Genomic DNA, 14,029 nt, shown 5'->3' with positions numbered 1-14,029 from the left:
CAGGCACCAACAGGGCTTTACCTGACAGCGCCGCCACCCAATCAGGAATGGCGCAGCAGGCGGATGGACAACCCTGTCATCCAATCAACGCAGGGAATGTAGGCGGGACTTCCCTGCAGCCAGTACTAACTGGAATGGGCTAATCCCATTGAGTGGCTGAGCCTCAACTTCCAGCCGGGGTAGTTGCCAACTTCAACCCGCGGCGTGTGGGGCGAGCCCCCAATCTGCCGTGTCTAAGCGCTCCGGGCGACGCGGGGCCTCACGGGGGTGGGGGAGTACCGATCACCTGCCTCTGACGTGACGAGGGCAGCAGCCATGGCGACAGGCAGCTCCGCCGGAATGAACCAGCAATAATTTAACCCGACGCTTCTGCCTCCGCAATGCCTGCATCAGCCGTTACCTGAACCTGCGGCCCAGTGCCACCGCCGCGCCGCTCCGCTGCCCCCCTCTCTCTCTCTCTCTCTCTCTCTCTCCCCTCGGTCGATCACCACACTATTTGTTCCTTGCGTCCGGCCTTCCCGCCGCCGCCACCACCCCCCGCTTCCCACAAAGGATGTCGCCGTCATCGTCGACGTCACGGGAGCGTGACGTCACGGGCCCAGGCCTTGTGGGCATCAGTGGTATCGATGACGTCACTCCCATAACCATTAAGAGGTGCCTTCAGCTGGCACTTCCGCTGCTACCTTGCAGGAGAAAAAGGTGCAGTGCAATGCAGTCTGTTGGGGTATTTTATTGCAGAGATTTGGCTTGACATTGGAAACCCTGGCAAATTTCTACAGAAACCTAGTGGAAACTGTTATGCGGATACCAATACCCTTGATTGAAAAGCTCTGGAAAAGGTAGTGGACATCACAGGCAAAAACCTTCCTCACCATCGAGAGCATCTACAGGTAGCACTGCTGTGGGAGTTCTTTTCTCGCTGCTGCCATCAGGAAAGAGGTATAGGTGCCATAAGACTCGCGCCATCAGGTTCAGGAACAGCTGCTACCCCTCCATTGTCAGACTCAACAACAAATTCAATCAGGAACTCATTTAAAAATTCTTTGCACTTTGTTGATTTGTTTCATTCTCTTTGTATTGCGCAGTCAGTTTGTTTGCATTTCTTTATCTGTTACTTTTTTAATTTGTCGTTTTTTTTTCTTGCACTACCAATAAGTGGTATTCTACCTCACCCATAGGAAACAGGAATCTCAATATGTGATGTGTGTACTCTTGACAATAAATCTGAAATCTGACCTAAAACCTTTAGGGGAAAAGTTAAGTATCTTGTATGAAAGGAAGATATCCTTCAAATGGTTATCCTCTTGTCCTAGAATTCCCTACCATTGGTATAATCTGTCAATACTGGGAGATATTGAGACTTTTTGCTGTTATAATTGTCATAGCCATTGTATCTAATGCTACGGAAAGCAGCAGCAATCACCAAAGATCTGCACCACCCCACCCTGCGCATGCTCTGTTCTCGGTACTACCATCAGGAAAGAGGTGTAGGTGCCACAAGATTCATACCATCAGGTTTAAGAACAGCTGTTATCCCTCCATCATCAGACTCCTCAACAACAAACTCATTTAGGGACTCATTTAAGGACTTACTTTTGCTCTTTATTGACTTTTTTTTCTCTCTGTATTGCAGTTTGTTTACATTTCTTTATTTGTTTACATGTGTACAATGTCTTTTCTTGCATTGCCAATAAGTATATCATAATTCTGGAGCCATTGTAGCAGCAGCGCTGCCTCCAGTGAGGACCAGCGGGGAGTAAGGGAGCAGAAATGCAGCACACCCGCGTCGGCTCTGCACAGGGTTTGAAATGGCTCATTGAGGGAGCTGGCGGTGGTTTTAGTTGAAATCCAGCAACTGTGGGTCTCTGCCTATTAATTGACAGCAGCCCTGAGGGGCTGCAGACTTGGGGGAAGTGGAGGACTGGAGCAGGGCATCAGAGGATGGGAAGATCACGCACTATCTGTGAGGGTGAAGCGGAGGAGATGACCTTTGGGGACAGTGACCATGGCGACAAATCAGTGAGGGGGCTCTGTGGCTGAGGGACCAGTGCACGCGGTGGGCTACTGGAGATTTGAGGTGAGGAACCCATGAAAGCTATGGACTGCTGGATACTGCTGCCGGGAGCCTCGTGCTGGGCTGCGGACTGCTGGAGACTGGCTTGAACTGGCTGGAGAGGTACCAGTTCTCGGAAGTGGGATACGAGAATGTGCCAAGGAAGCTGGGGATTCCTTGATTATGTCAGAGCTTTGAATCTTGAGGTTGGGTTATCAATGATTTGGACTGGGCTCTGTGTTGCCATGGAAGCGCTGGAGGTGAATCTATGGGCACTCGGTGACTCTGGGCCTCCTCTTTTGCTTCTCTCTTCTCTGTCTTTAAGAGGCGCCTAGGCAATTCTTGCTTTTTGTGAATCTGTTTGCCCGTAGCTGGCAAAAAAAGAAATTTCATGTAATATGACACTGTTTTATTAATATGATAATAAATTAAATCTTGAAATTCTACTTCATCCACAGGAAAAAGAATTTCAGGTATGTTGATATCATGCATGTACTCTGACAATAAATCTGAATCTGGTGATGACAAATCTGAAATGAGATATGCTGTAGAAGGCCAAAAATCCAGATGCCAGAAATCTGGACCACCTGAGAGTCTGGACTTGTCGAAAATTCAAACTTTTAAAATTCAGCAGGCTTTTGTATGGACACGTGTAAGCATATGTGCCACAGATGCATAGCCACATTTTTTATTTTTCTTTAAAATTGCTCGTTTTGATAATGAAGCATGTTTTATTTGCTATTGAATATCTACCAAAATTCTGTTCATCTCATTTAGCCTTAAATTTGAATTTTAAAAGTACTGCATGAGAATCCAGAAAATTCAAAAATCCGGACTGACCCATTGCCAAACAGTCTGGTTTCTGGACGTACTGTAACTACTCAGCAGTTGATCAGAATCTGGAGTAGGGGAAATCTCAGTGAAAGTCTCAAGGCAATAATCCTTCCTGTGAAATAGACTCAAAGTTCTTGTACCATGCTGAATTTTAATTATCATAGGCCATGGGTCTCCACAAGTTGTGGGGGGGGAATCATTTAAATTTAGACATACAGCATGGTAACAGGCCCTTTCATCTCTATGAGCCCATGCTATCCAATTAACCTACATCCCCGGTATGTTTTGAAGGGTGGGAGAAAATGAGCACCTGGAGGAAACCCATGTAGACATGGGGAAAACATAAAAGTTCCTTACAGACAGCACCAGATTTGAACCAAGTTCTCTAGGATGTGGCATTCTGACGTTTTGAGAACATCTTTGTTCCATTGTTTTTCTCTGGTAACAACAGAGCTTGGAATGTGTGTCAGACTCGGGCACATCCATCAGAGCCAACCAAACGTAAATAGGGCCTTAATAGGGTGTGGTTAAAGGCCTTTTGGCCTAATGTGCTCAAGCTGACTAAAATGTCTCACCCACACTACTACCTGCATGCATTTGGCCCATTTCCCTCTTTACCCATCCCATACCTCTATCTGACCAATTTATTCTTAAACGTTGCAATAGTACTTGCCTGAACTACCTCCTGCGCAATCCATTCCATGCACCCACCACCATCTGTGTTTATATAAAAAAAAAGTTAAACCTCAGGTTCCTGTTAAATCTCTCTCTCCTCACCTTAAACCTATGATGCTTGGGAGAGCAAACTGATCCTAATTTTCAATATTATTTTATTGTCCTGTAATAAAACAGAAAATGTGATGTTATATATAATTTCCTGTAGTCTACTGTAAGGCAGACAAACATTTCCCAGCACTCCTTACAACCAGAGAAACAGAAACCTCCACCACTCCTACAGCCTCCACAGCCACACAGACTTCAGTTCAAGCCATCAGCAACCCAAGCTCCAGATGCACACCTCTGACATGATAATAAAGCCTCCAGGGAACTTGGCACCCTCTTGTATCCCGGTGCCAATACCTAGTACCCTTTCAGCCAGTCTCCAGTAGTCCACAACGTGGTGTGAGTCCATCGATCGCAGTCGCCAGCACCCTGAATCCAACATGGGTACCTTACCTCAAGTCACCAACATCTGCCCCTCACTGGTCTGCTGCTACAATCACCTCTGCTTCTCTTTCTCAAACAGGGCCTCTGGCTCAAAATATTAATTATATGTTTTTACCTCCTAATCATGTTCTGAGACCTGAGCACCTCTCACATTTTTGTGTTTTTAGAAAGAATTTGGGAGCAAATTTTCAGGTAAGGATGCAGATAACATCCAGTGTGGGTGATCACTCCAGTTATCACAATTGTATTCTCTTTTTTCTTTTTTAATTTTTATTTTTTATTTTTCACACTATGAACCATATTGACCAAAATACATTTAAACATTTCCCTCTTGAATATACACAGTGTCATTTTTCCCCCTCCCTTCCCTCCCTCCTTCCCACCCCTTCCCCACCCACTAAACGTTCAACATATACAATACAATAAACCCATTAAACAATGTCATCACACAGTGAAAATAAACAAGAAAATGGTGTCACCTACTTTTACACATTGGGTCAGTTCATTTAGTCTTCTTCTCATTCTATCATTTTAGGGGGTGGAGGTCTGCGGTAGGACATCTCTTGTGTTCCATGTACGGTTGAAAACCTACTTGAAGGACAAATTGGGAAGCAGACTGAGGTTACCAGAAGGAAGCAGTTTTGAATATGTGATTACAGACATAATGATAATTAAAAGATTTATAACAAACATGTACATCAAACTGCAAGAGAAAGAGAATGAGGAAATAAGCTGTAAACCCAAACAAAAGTGGGAACAAGATCTAAACATAAAGATAAAGAATGAAACATGGGAAAAGCTATGCTCCGGAACTATGAGAAATACAATAAACACAAGGTTACGCATGATACAATATAATTGGTTACACAGGCTATGAACCATGCCTCAAAAGTTAAATAAATGGGATCCAATAGTATCAGACAGGTGTTTTTGCTGTAAGAAGGAAACAGGAACAACAGTACATGCAATTTGGGCATGTGAGACAGTGGTAAAGTTTTGGGAAGATCTAAACCAGGTATTAAATAAAATCACAAAAAGCAACATACAAAAAAATCCAGAGATCTTTCTTCTAAGTAATACAAGAAGTAAAGAACTAGGACTCGATTTGGATGGAGCACAAAAAAGATTTATTATGATAGCCTTAGCTGTAGCAAAAAAATGTATTATGTCAACCTGGAAATTAGAAGATAGCCTGAGAATACAGCAAAGGTACATAGAAATGAATAAATGTATTCCATTGGAAAAAAATAACATATAATTTAAGAAATAACATCACAGTATTGTCTTTTTTCTAGAAGATAATCGTCATTACTGTGTCTATGGCCTTCTCTCCCAGATATGATCCATAAAATCATAAATTTGTGACTTAGTTTCCTTTGTAGGTTCATCAGGAATACCAAATGGTATGGCTGCTGCAAAACTAAAGTGAATAACATCAGTTCCCCAAACCAGCAAGTAAGTAAAACAGCCAGTTTAATTCCAGCGTGCATATATATATATAAATATATCAAGCTTTATCGTCTCTTTAGGCTCCTCATTTAACAAGGGATGTGCTAACGTTAGAGAGGGTTCAGAGGAAGTTCACAAGGATGATTCCAGGAATTAAAGGGTTATCATATGAGGAGCTTTTGACAGCTCTTGGCCTATACTTGTTGGAATTAGGAGAATGAGGGGTATTCGAATGTTGAAAGGCATGGATGGAGTAGATGTAGAAAGGTTGTTTCCCGTGGTGAGAGAGTCTAGGGCAAGTGGGACAACCTCAGATTTGAAGGGCGATCCACTTAGAACAGAAACGCAGAGGAATTTCTTTTGCCAGACAGTGGTTAAATCTGTGGAATTTGTTGCAAAAGGCAGTTGTGGAGGCCAAGTCATTAGGTGCATTTAAGGCGGAGATTGCCAGCTTCTTGATTAGCCAGGGCATGAAAGGTTATGTGGAGAAGTCTTGGCAGTGGGGCTGAGTGGGAAAGTGGATCAGCTCAAAATTAAAATAGTGGGGCAGACTCGATAGCTTAAAATTCTATTTTTGCTCCTATGTCTTAAGGGCTTATTTTTGAATGTGTGGCATTCTAAACATCAAATACAATAGATAATTATTTTTATAAAGTATGGGTAAAATTGAGCATAAAAAAGCAAAAAAAATTATGTTTAGCCAGTCTGGTCTTTGCCCTTCGTAATGCTAGCTGTCCTCAATTTTTATCTCATTTTGATCTTAGAGCAGGGGAGTAAAGACATGACTCAAACAGGAAGTATGGTTATTGACAATGAGTGATAAAGATTTTGTGCATTGAGCAGGGTAGAAAACGACATCTTTAACTGTCTTACAGTAAACATCTGCAATGATGTGTCTTACAAGAATCATGTCGATGCAAAGACCAAGGAGAGACACCATGCCTCTACTTCCTCAGGTCCCTGAGGTGATTTGGCATGCCTCAACAACCACTGCAGATTCGCCATCAAGAGTATCCAGTCAGGATGGTGTGGTATGGAAGCTGCTCTGCCCAAGACCCTGAGAAACTGCAGAGAATTCTGAATGCAGCTCACATCAGTACACAAAACCCCTTTCCACTATCGACTCTATCTATATCTGCCAATGCTTGGGAAAAGAAGTGACATAGTGGACTCATCCCACCCATACCCAGTGGTGTCACTAGGGTTGGTGTCACCCGGTGTGTTACTTCATGGTGTCACCACCCCTCTCCTCAATGGACTGAGTGTATGAGTGTACCGAGCCGTACAAGAAACAGGAATGTGTTCCTTGTATATCCGTTGTGGCAGCAATGGTGCTGAGCGTAGGCAGGGGGAGGTGGTGGCAACACTGAGTGGCGGGGGGGGGGAGGGGGAGGGCTGTGACCAGAGCGCATTAGAAGGTTGAAAAAGTTAATTATCATAGAGTTTTAGCCTCGTAGGTATATTGATACATGCAAGCTGGGCTTACGAAAAATGTTTTTGTTGTTATAACTAACTATAGGAATATTTTTATTACAAAAACACTGCACAGAAACTTTATACATAATTTGTAGCAATATTTTCCATATGATGCTGCTACAAAACATTGAATTTCAGGACATGTTTATGACAATAGATTCTGATTCTGATTCCACTGAACAGACCTCGCATCTGTAGTGTTGCCCTTAGTCTGTTTCACTAAGCCCCTTTCACATTGGGCACTTAAGCCTAGAAATTTACTGCCAATTTACCAGTTCATCTGCCAGTGTGAATGCTCCCAACCTAGTGGTGGGGGTGGGGGGGGGGGTCCAAATTGATCAAGGAATTAACCACCTAGGGAGGGTGTATCACTGACGATCCATTTCATTTCAGCATACCAGGTCACCCAATGTTAATGGCCAACCTGGTATGCTGGGTCCCATTAGTGAAGCAATGATGACATCCTTGCGTGTGTGCATTTGAACGTGTGATGAGGAGTCGAGAGGCAAGGCAGCAGATGGCAGCAAAAAATCTTTATAGTGTTTGTAGTGAAAAATGGTCTCAAACTGGGAGGCAGCAGCTCCTCCCTCAAAGGGCTGCCCCAGGTGATCAACAAACTGAAGAGTCTTTGTAGGAAGTTTCTTTAGGATGATGATCATAAAGGTTATAGTGGGAGGGACTGGCTAGACTGGCCATACTATAACCTCCCCTACCAGATCTGGGTTGCCAGCCGGTCAGCAAACCCTATGTCCCTCATTTCAAACATACAGCCCAGTGAGAGAACTCTCGTAGACTCACCAGTGCCTTCGACCAGTTTGGGAGTGGACGGGGAGACCAACACCACCAGTACCTCAACTGCTTGCACCTCATCTATCCCCAGGACCTCTACTGGCCCCCACCTCATCTCTGCTGTACCACAGGCAGGTAAGGACTGGTTCTGTATCTGTCCAATTTTTCTCGTGTTTTGTGAGTGCTTGCCCATGAAGTACCATATTCTAATTTCCCATGTGTTCCATTGCTCTCCAGGAACTGAGGGGAGGAGGAAGCCCACCTAGACACAGGAGGTCACCACCAAGATCCAGGAAATGACCTGGAGCGTAACTGCCTGCATCAGGAGAGGCAGGCGGAGTGGGAGGAGAGGATGGTACTTGCCCACTAAGAAGCGGAGAGGCAGGAACGGGAGCCTGACTGGTAGGAGCACTAGCAGCGCAGTAAAAATTTTGTGTGGATGATCTCCGACATCCATCAGAAGATGTAGGCCCAGACGGGCCTGATGAGGGACGTGGTCTCTGTGCTTGGCGCTCCTGCTTGACTGTGCCCTCTGCCCTCCAGCCTCATTCCTCCTTCTTCCAGCCTCCTCCACTGTCTTCCTGGCCCAATGGACCACCACATTTAACATCCTGCCCCCATAGCATCAAATTCATCCACGGCAGTGAGTGGGGAGGAAAGCTGTCTGAGGCAGATGACTTTTAAACCTCCTGTTTCTTCCTCACTCCAGGTGTTATTGGACAAAGTAATCTAGTGGTTGAAAGTCTTTTAATTGTTGTTTATTGTACATTGTTTTTTAATAGTTGATAATTGTATATAGTTCTGTTGACTCGATAACTTCTATAAACGTGTTAAATCTTTATTCATAACCTCGAATTAAACCTTGTTTAAATGTGCAATAAAATTTACTTAAAATTTCACTTAAAAGCCTAAGTTGTTTGGTTGATGCCTTCACAAAATGGACATAATAGCCTCACGTATAGCCCGTTGCACCTTGATAAGGAGCTCTATCTGGCGGAGGGAGACCTGCGACCTTAGGGACTCCTTGTTAATCTCACATATATTATGCAGGACACAACACGCAACAACAACCTCGGACACAAAGGCAGTACTAATATCCAGTCATTTGGCCAGGCACCTCCAGAGACCTTTGTGTCTTTCTCCACAACCATCTATGCAGAGCTCAGTTGGTAGTTGAATTTTCACTTCCATTGATTGAGTGCATGGTGGTGTGTGAACCCCTTCATCAGCCATTTCCTGAGTGGGTAGGGGGGGGTCTTCGATCATGTTCAGGAATTTCCACTCCGTTAACGTTCTTGGATATCTGAGGGCAGAGCCATGAATCCCCAGCATCTCCCGCAGCCTCTGCAGCCGCACAAGGCTCCAGTTAAGTTCAAACCATCGGCAACTTGAGCTGAGATTTAAACCTCCAACACAATGAGGCTTCCCAGGCCCTTCGGGAGCCATTCTTGCCATCAGCACCCTCTCGAATCTTGGTTCTGATAGCAGCCTCCAGCAGCCCGCAGCCTATGTGAGTTCTTTGACCTCAAGTTGTCAGCTCCCACAGCCTGTATGTGTTCCTTGCCCACAAGCCACCAACAGCTTGCTGCCTGTGTGTGTCCTTCAGCCACAGTGCCCCTCGCTGGTCCGCCACCATGCTAAGGGTTGTCTCCTCTGCTTCTCCTCAGTTGGGGGGAGGGAGGAAGATGTTCTCCCCATTTCTGGTGCCCTGCCCCAGTCAGCTACTCCCCTGGAGTCTCCAACCCCTCACGTCTGCTGCTGAGCAAAGGCATCACCATCTTGTATGTCGTCCATCAGCAATGATTAAAACTCTTTATGCATATTGGCTGTTATTTCTTTCAAATAGTTTAGCAACATTAACATTCACCACCTAATGCTGGCTTTACAGTACTTATGATTAGTTTCACTTCACTGAGTAATCCCTTGTTTTCTTTCTTGGAATTTGATCTCTGACCTTACTCAATAAATTGGCCAAACTAAATGCACAATGTCAATGTGACAAATGATTCTCTCGCCATATATGATTTGTGCAACATACGTTCAGGGAAGATATCTCATGGTTTCATAATGTAATTGGCCAGTTATATGTGAGCACCAGGCAAGGTACTCAGGTTGGTAAAACAACCAGTAGAGGGCTCTCTCCCTCATTTATTGAAAAAGGGAAGACAATAGTTAAGAACATACATGCTTAGTACTGTGTACAGTTTTGGTCACCAAATTATAGGAAAGATATAAACAAAATAGAGAGAGTGCAGAGAAGGTTCACGAGAATGTTGACAGGATTTCAGGGTCTGAGTTACAGGGAAAGGTTGTGCAGATTGGGGCTTTTTTCTCTGGAGCGTAGAAGATTGAGGGGACTTGATAGAGGTGTTTAAGATTTTAAAAGGGACAGAGAGTAAACGTGGATAGGCTTTTTCAATTAAGAGTGGGGGAGATTCAAACTAGAGGGCATGGTTTAAGATCGAAGGGGGAAAATTATAAGGGGAACATGAGGGGAAATTTCTTTACGCAGAGGGTGGTGGGGATGTGGAATGAGCTTCCGGCAGACGTGGTCGAGGCGGGATCATTGGTTACATTTAAGGAAAGACTGGATCGTTACATGGATAGGAGAGGACTGGGGGATATGGACCGGGTGCTGGTCAGTGGGACTAGAAGGGTGGGGATTTGTTACGGCATGGACTAGTAGGGCCGAACTGCCCTGTTCTGTGCTGTAAGTGGTTATATGGTTATATTATATGGTTAAACACTTTAGAAGTTCTCTGTGTAATTGCTTGTGTTGTTGACTGTAATTTTAGTGTTTGGCATTCTGATATTTTATCTTATTCATTTGTTTCAGAAAGTTTTAAGTAGAAAGATCACTGTGTTCAATTTTATGGCTGAACAATGCTCTAACATATTCCTGGTGATGCTGACCTTTATAAAGACTATAAGATATAGGAGCAGAAGAAGGCCATTCAGTGCATCGAGACTGCTCCGCCATTCTATCATGAACTGATCCATTCAGCCCTACTCCCCTGCCTTCATTCCATAATCTTTGATACCCTGATACCTATCAACTTCCACTTTAAATACATTCAACAGCCTGACCTCAATAGCAGCCCATGTTAATAAATTCTAGAGGTTCACAACTGACTAAAAAAAAATTCCTCCACATCTCTGTTTTAAATGGGTGCCCTTCATCCTGAAGTTGTGCCTTCATGCCCTAGATTGCCCTTCCATGGAAAACAACTTTATCACATATTTTCTATCTAGGCCTTTCAACATTCAAAATGCTTCCCCATTGGCTCAATTCCTTAATCTTTCAAATATTCATCTACCTCCACCTTAAATTTATTCAATGATCTAGCCTCCTCCACTTTCTAGGAAAATTCCAGAGATTTACTACCCTCTAAGCAAAGAACTTTCGATTCTAGCAAATTTCTACAGGTTTGCCGTGGAGAGCATTCTGACTGGTTACAACACTGTCTGGCATGGAGAAGCCAATGCACAGGACAGGGAAAGGCTACAGAGTTGTGAACTCTGCCAGCGCCATCATGGGCATCAGTCTTCACTCCATTAAGGACATCTCAACAAAGCAGCCTCAAGGACCCTTCACCACCAGGTCATGCCCTCTTCTCACTGCTACCATCAGGAAGGAGGTACAGGAACCTGAAGTCATACACCCAATGATATAAAAACAGCTTCTTCCCCTCTGGACAATGAGGTACAGACACTACCTCATTTTTTTTTCTCTCTCTTGCACTAATTTTTTTAATAGTGTATTTACAGTAATGTAATTTCTAGCAATTTTTGTACCTGTAATGCACAATAATGCTGCCACAAAACAGCAAATTTGGTGACACATGTTCATGACAATAAATTCTGAATCATATTCTGACACACCCCTATTTTAAATAACCAACTCTTACCTTGTAAATACGTGCTCTTGTTCATGTCACTCCTACTGGCAAACCATCTCATCATCTACTCTGTCAAACTACCTTTGGATCTGATATGTTTGAATAAAAACACCCCTCATTCCTTTTTAAATTCCCAGGAATACCTACTCAAACTATCTGTTGATAGTTGAACCCTTTCATCCCAGCAGTTAGTCTCATGAACTTCAATGCTACCATATCTTTTTCCAGTGAAGGGGACCAAAACTGTGCAGAATTCCAGGTGTGGCCTCACCAACACCCTGAGCAATTGCAACAATACTTTCCTATTTTTAAACTCCAACTCTTTTACAATAAAGATTAAAACTTGTTGGACCTGCCTGCTAACTTGACATAATCATGTACTACAACCCAAGATCCTTTTGACTGTCACTCATTTGCAGTCCCTCGCCATAATTTGCATTTTGATTTTTGTTAATGAAGTGCATGACCTTGCACTTTTCTGTTAAATTATCAACTCTGTTACCACAGAACAATTGTATACACACATTTTTATTTCAACAGGCATTCTCCACTTTACAAATGATACTAGTTGGAAATGTTGGAAAGTGCTTACAACATGTTCTTAGGTTATGTATTCTACTTTCAAGAACTTTTGTTACACAATCTGTATGGTCTTCCTTAACTACAGAAAATAGGTTATTACAGCACCAGGACCTGGATTTGAATCCACCACTGTCTGTAAGGAGTTTGTATGTTCTCCTGTGACCCTGTGGGTTTTCTCTAGGTGCTCTGATTTCCTCCCACATTCCAAATATGTATGGGGTTAGGAGGTTAATTGGCCACATGGGTGCATTTGGGTGGCGGGGTCTCATGGGTCGAAGGGCCTGTTACCATGCCATAATCTCTAAATTTTAAAATGTTTGCCTTTTGGAATCCATAATTTTATCCTTCCAGTACTTTTAATACAGAGAGAACATAATAAAAAGAAGCAAGATTAAGCCATATGACTCCGCAAGTCTATTCCACCATTTACTAAGCTCCTCCCCACTGGATGGTTTTCAGGATGAAGTGGCAGTCCACAGAGAAGAGAATGAGAATGTATTCTCATTGGCATCGAGAAAATAAATGATCACATTGAAGCATTTGAGCTTAACAATGAGTCTGGCAGGCCAACTGGGTGAAAGCTTGTAAACACTGTGATTGTCGTCAGTGCTGAGTTCCTCCAGCATTTACTGTGTTTTTACCGATTGTTCCAGCTGAGAATAGTCTTAGGGAAAAAAAGTTGCTGGAAATGGGGAGAAATTTCCATACTAAAGAGTGAAGAATATCTGGAATTCCCAACATCTATGTTGTTGAGATTTTAGACACAACAGGGCTCTGAGGAATGGCATTAACATAAAGTAGAGGTGCAGGATTAGTTGACCTTTGTTTCAACTTTTCATTCAATCTTCAGCTGTCAATCGCACGCATGAACCCACGCCTACCCTCAGCACAACTGCCTGGTGCTGCGTGGCAAGCACATCTCTTGACTGCTAATATAAACATCCTAAATGTGATCACAGTGATATTTTCATGCCATCTTGGTGATTCTGGTTCTGCAGACTTGGGTATGGGAGAAACAAAGATCCACATCATTTGTCTTGTTCCTTTGTACATCAACATTAATTGTTGTCTGATGTAATCTCCCAACGCAGACACCCATCCAAGCTTCATCACGGCAAGAGATTATTTGAAGGACACAGGAAACGATTCGAGGATGTGGTCCAAGCTCCTCATCGAGTTTTAATTTATTGAACATAGTCTCCTGTCCATTCCAGCAGAGAAAGCAACCTTCAGAGCCCCTGGTTCCGAACTGCTGAAGCAATTGGGGTGCTGTCTCTGCCCGAGGCCCTGTGGGAGCCCTAGTTGACATCAGCACCCTCGCAAATCCTGGTCTCAATATCTGATTCTCACAAACCAGTCGCCGAGTTCTGCTGCCATGGTCACCAATCCTGAGGGGTCCTCTCTCAGGCTTCCTTTTCTTGTACGGAGTGTGTTCTCCTGCTCTGGTGCCCTGTGCCAGTCTCTTGGTTCCCTGGAGCTTGCCAAAATATGGGTGTTGCCTTCTTGGGTGTTGAACTCCAAGGATCTACAATGTTAAAAGTGCCACAATCCCTGTTCTATAGGCAGTTTAAACCTGCCTGGTGGGGAAGTAAGGTTCTGCCTTATGAAGCAAGGTTCTTCCTTGCTGCTTCCAAAAGAATACTGAGGGTTATAAATATTCATAGAGTGGGGTGGGGGTGGGGGGGGGGACGGTGGGATGACTTGTCTTGCTGGACGACCTGGTGTCCAGATAATAAATTTGCATCAGCCTACATTTTCCCCATTCAGGTGAGTGCAAGAA

At 43.8% G+C, this 14,029-nt stretch overlaps 1 protein-coding gene and 1 long non-coding RNA gene across 10 annotated transcripts in view; one reads left to right on the top strand and one right to left on the bottom strand.

Moving 5' to 3' along the window:
- Positions 1-554, bottom strand: part of LOC138759007 (AN1-type zinc finger protein 5-like) — a 32,196-nt gene extending 31,642 nt beyond the window's left edge. For 4 of the 8 annotated variants that reach the window (XM_069928769.1, XM_069928762.1, XM_069928767.1 and 1 more), the window contains exon 1: positions 401-554. The gene's annotated coding sequence lies outside the window, so the exon portion shown is untranslated. Of the gene's footprint in view, positions 1-21; positions 222-400 lie in introns of those variants that run through there. The other 4 variants (XR_011354584.1, XR_011354583.1, XM_069928761.1 and 1 more) reach the window with 2 other exon arrangements.
- LOC138759008 (uncharacterized) lies at positions 115-8,638 on the top strand. Of its 2 annotated transcripts, XR_011354586.1 has the most exons (5): positions 115-4,246; positions 5,437-5,509; positions 6,379-6,534; positions 7,750-7,903; positions 8,006-8,638. It is a non-coding gene; the product is annotated as an uncharacterized lncRNA (long non-coding RNA). The 2 variants fall into 2 exon arrangements; XR_011354585.1 differs by having other exon boundaries at positions 115-5,509.
- Positions 8,639-14,029: the final 5,391 nt, after the last annotated feature.

The sequence above is a fragment of the Narcine bancroftii genome, chromosome 3, assembly GCF_036971445.1.
Source record: "Narcine bancroftii isolate sNarBan1 chromosome 3, sNarBan1.hap1, whole genome shotgun sequence".
NCBI lineage: Eukaryota > Metazoa > Chordata > Chondrichthyes > Torpediniformes > Narcinidae > Narcine > Narcine bancroftii.
Note: the sequence above shows the minus strand (reverse complement) of the source record. Positions and strands in the feature narration are given on the sequence as shown.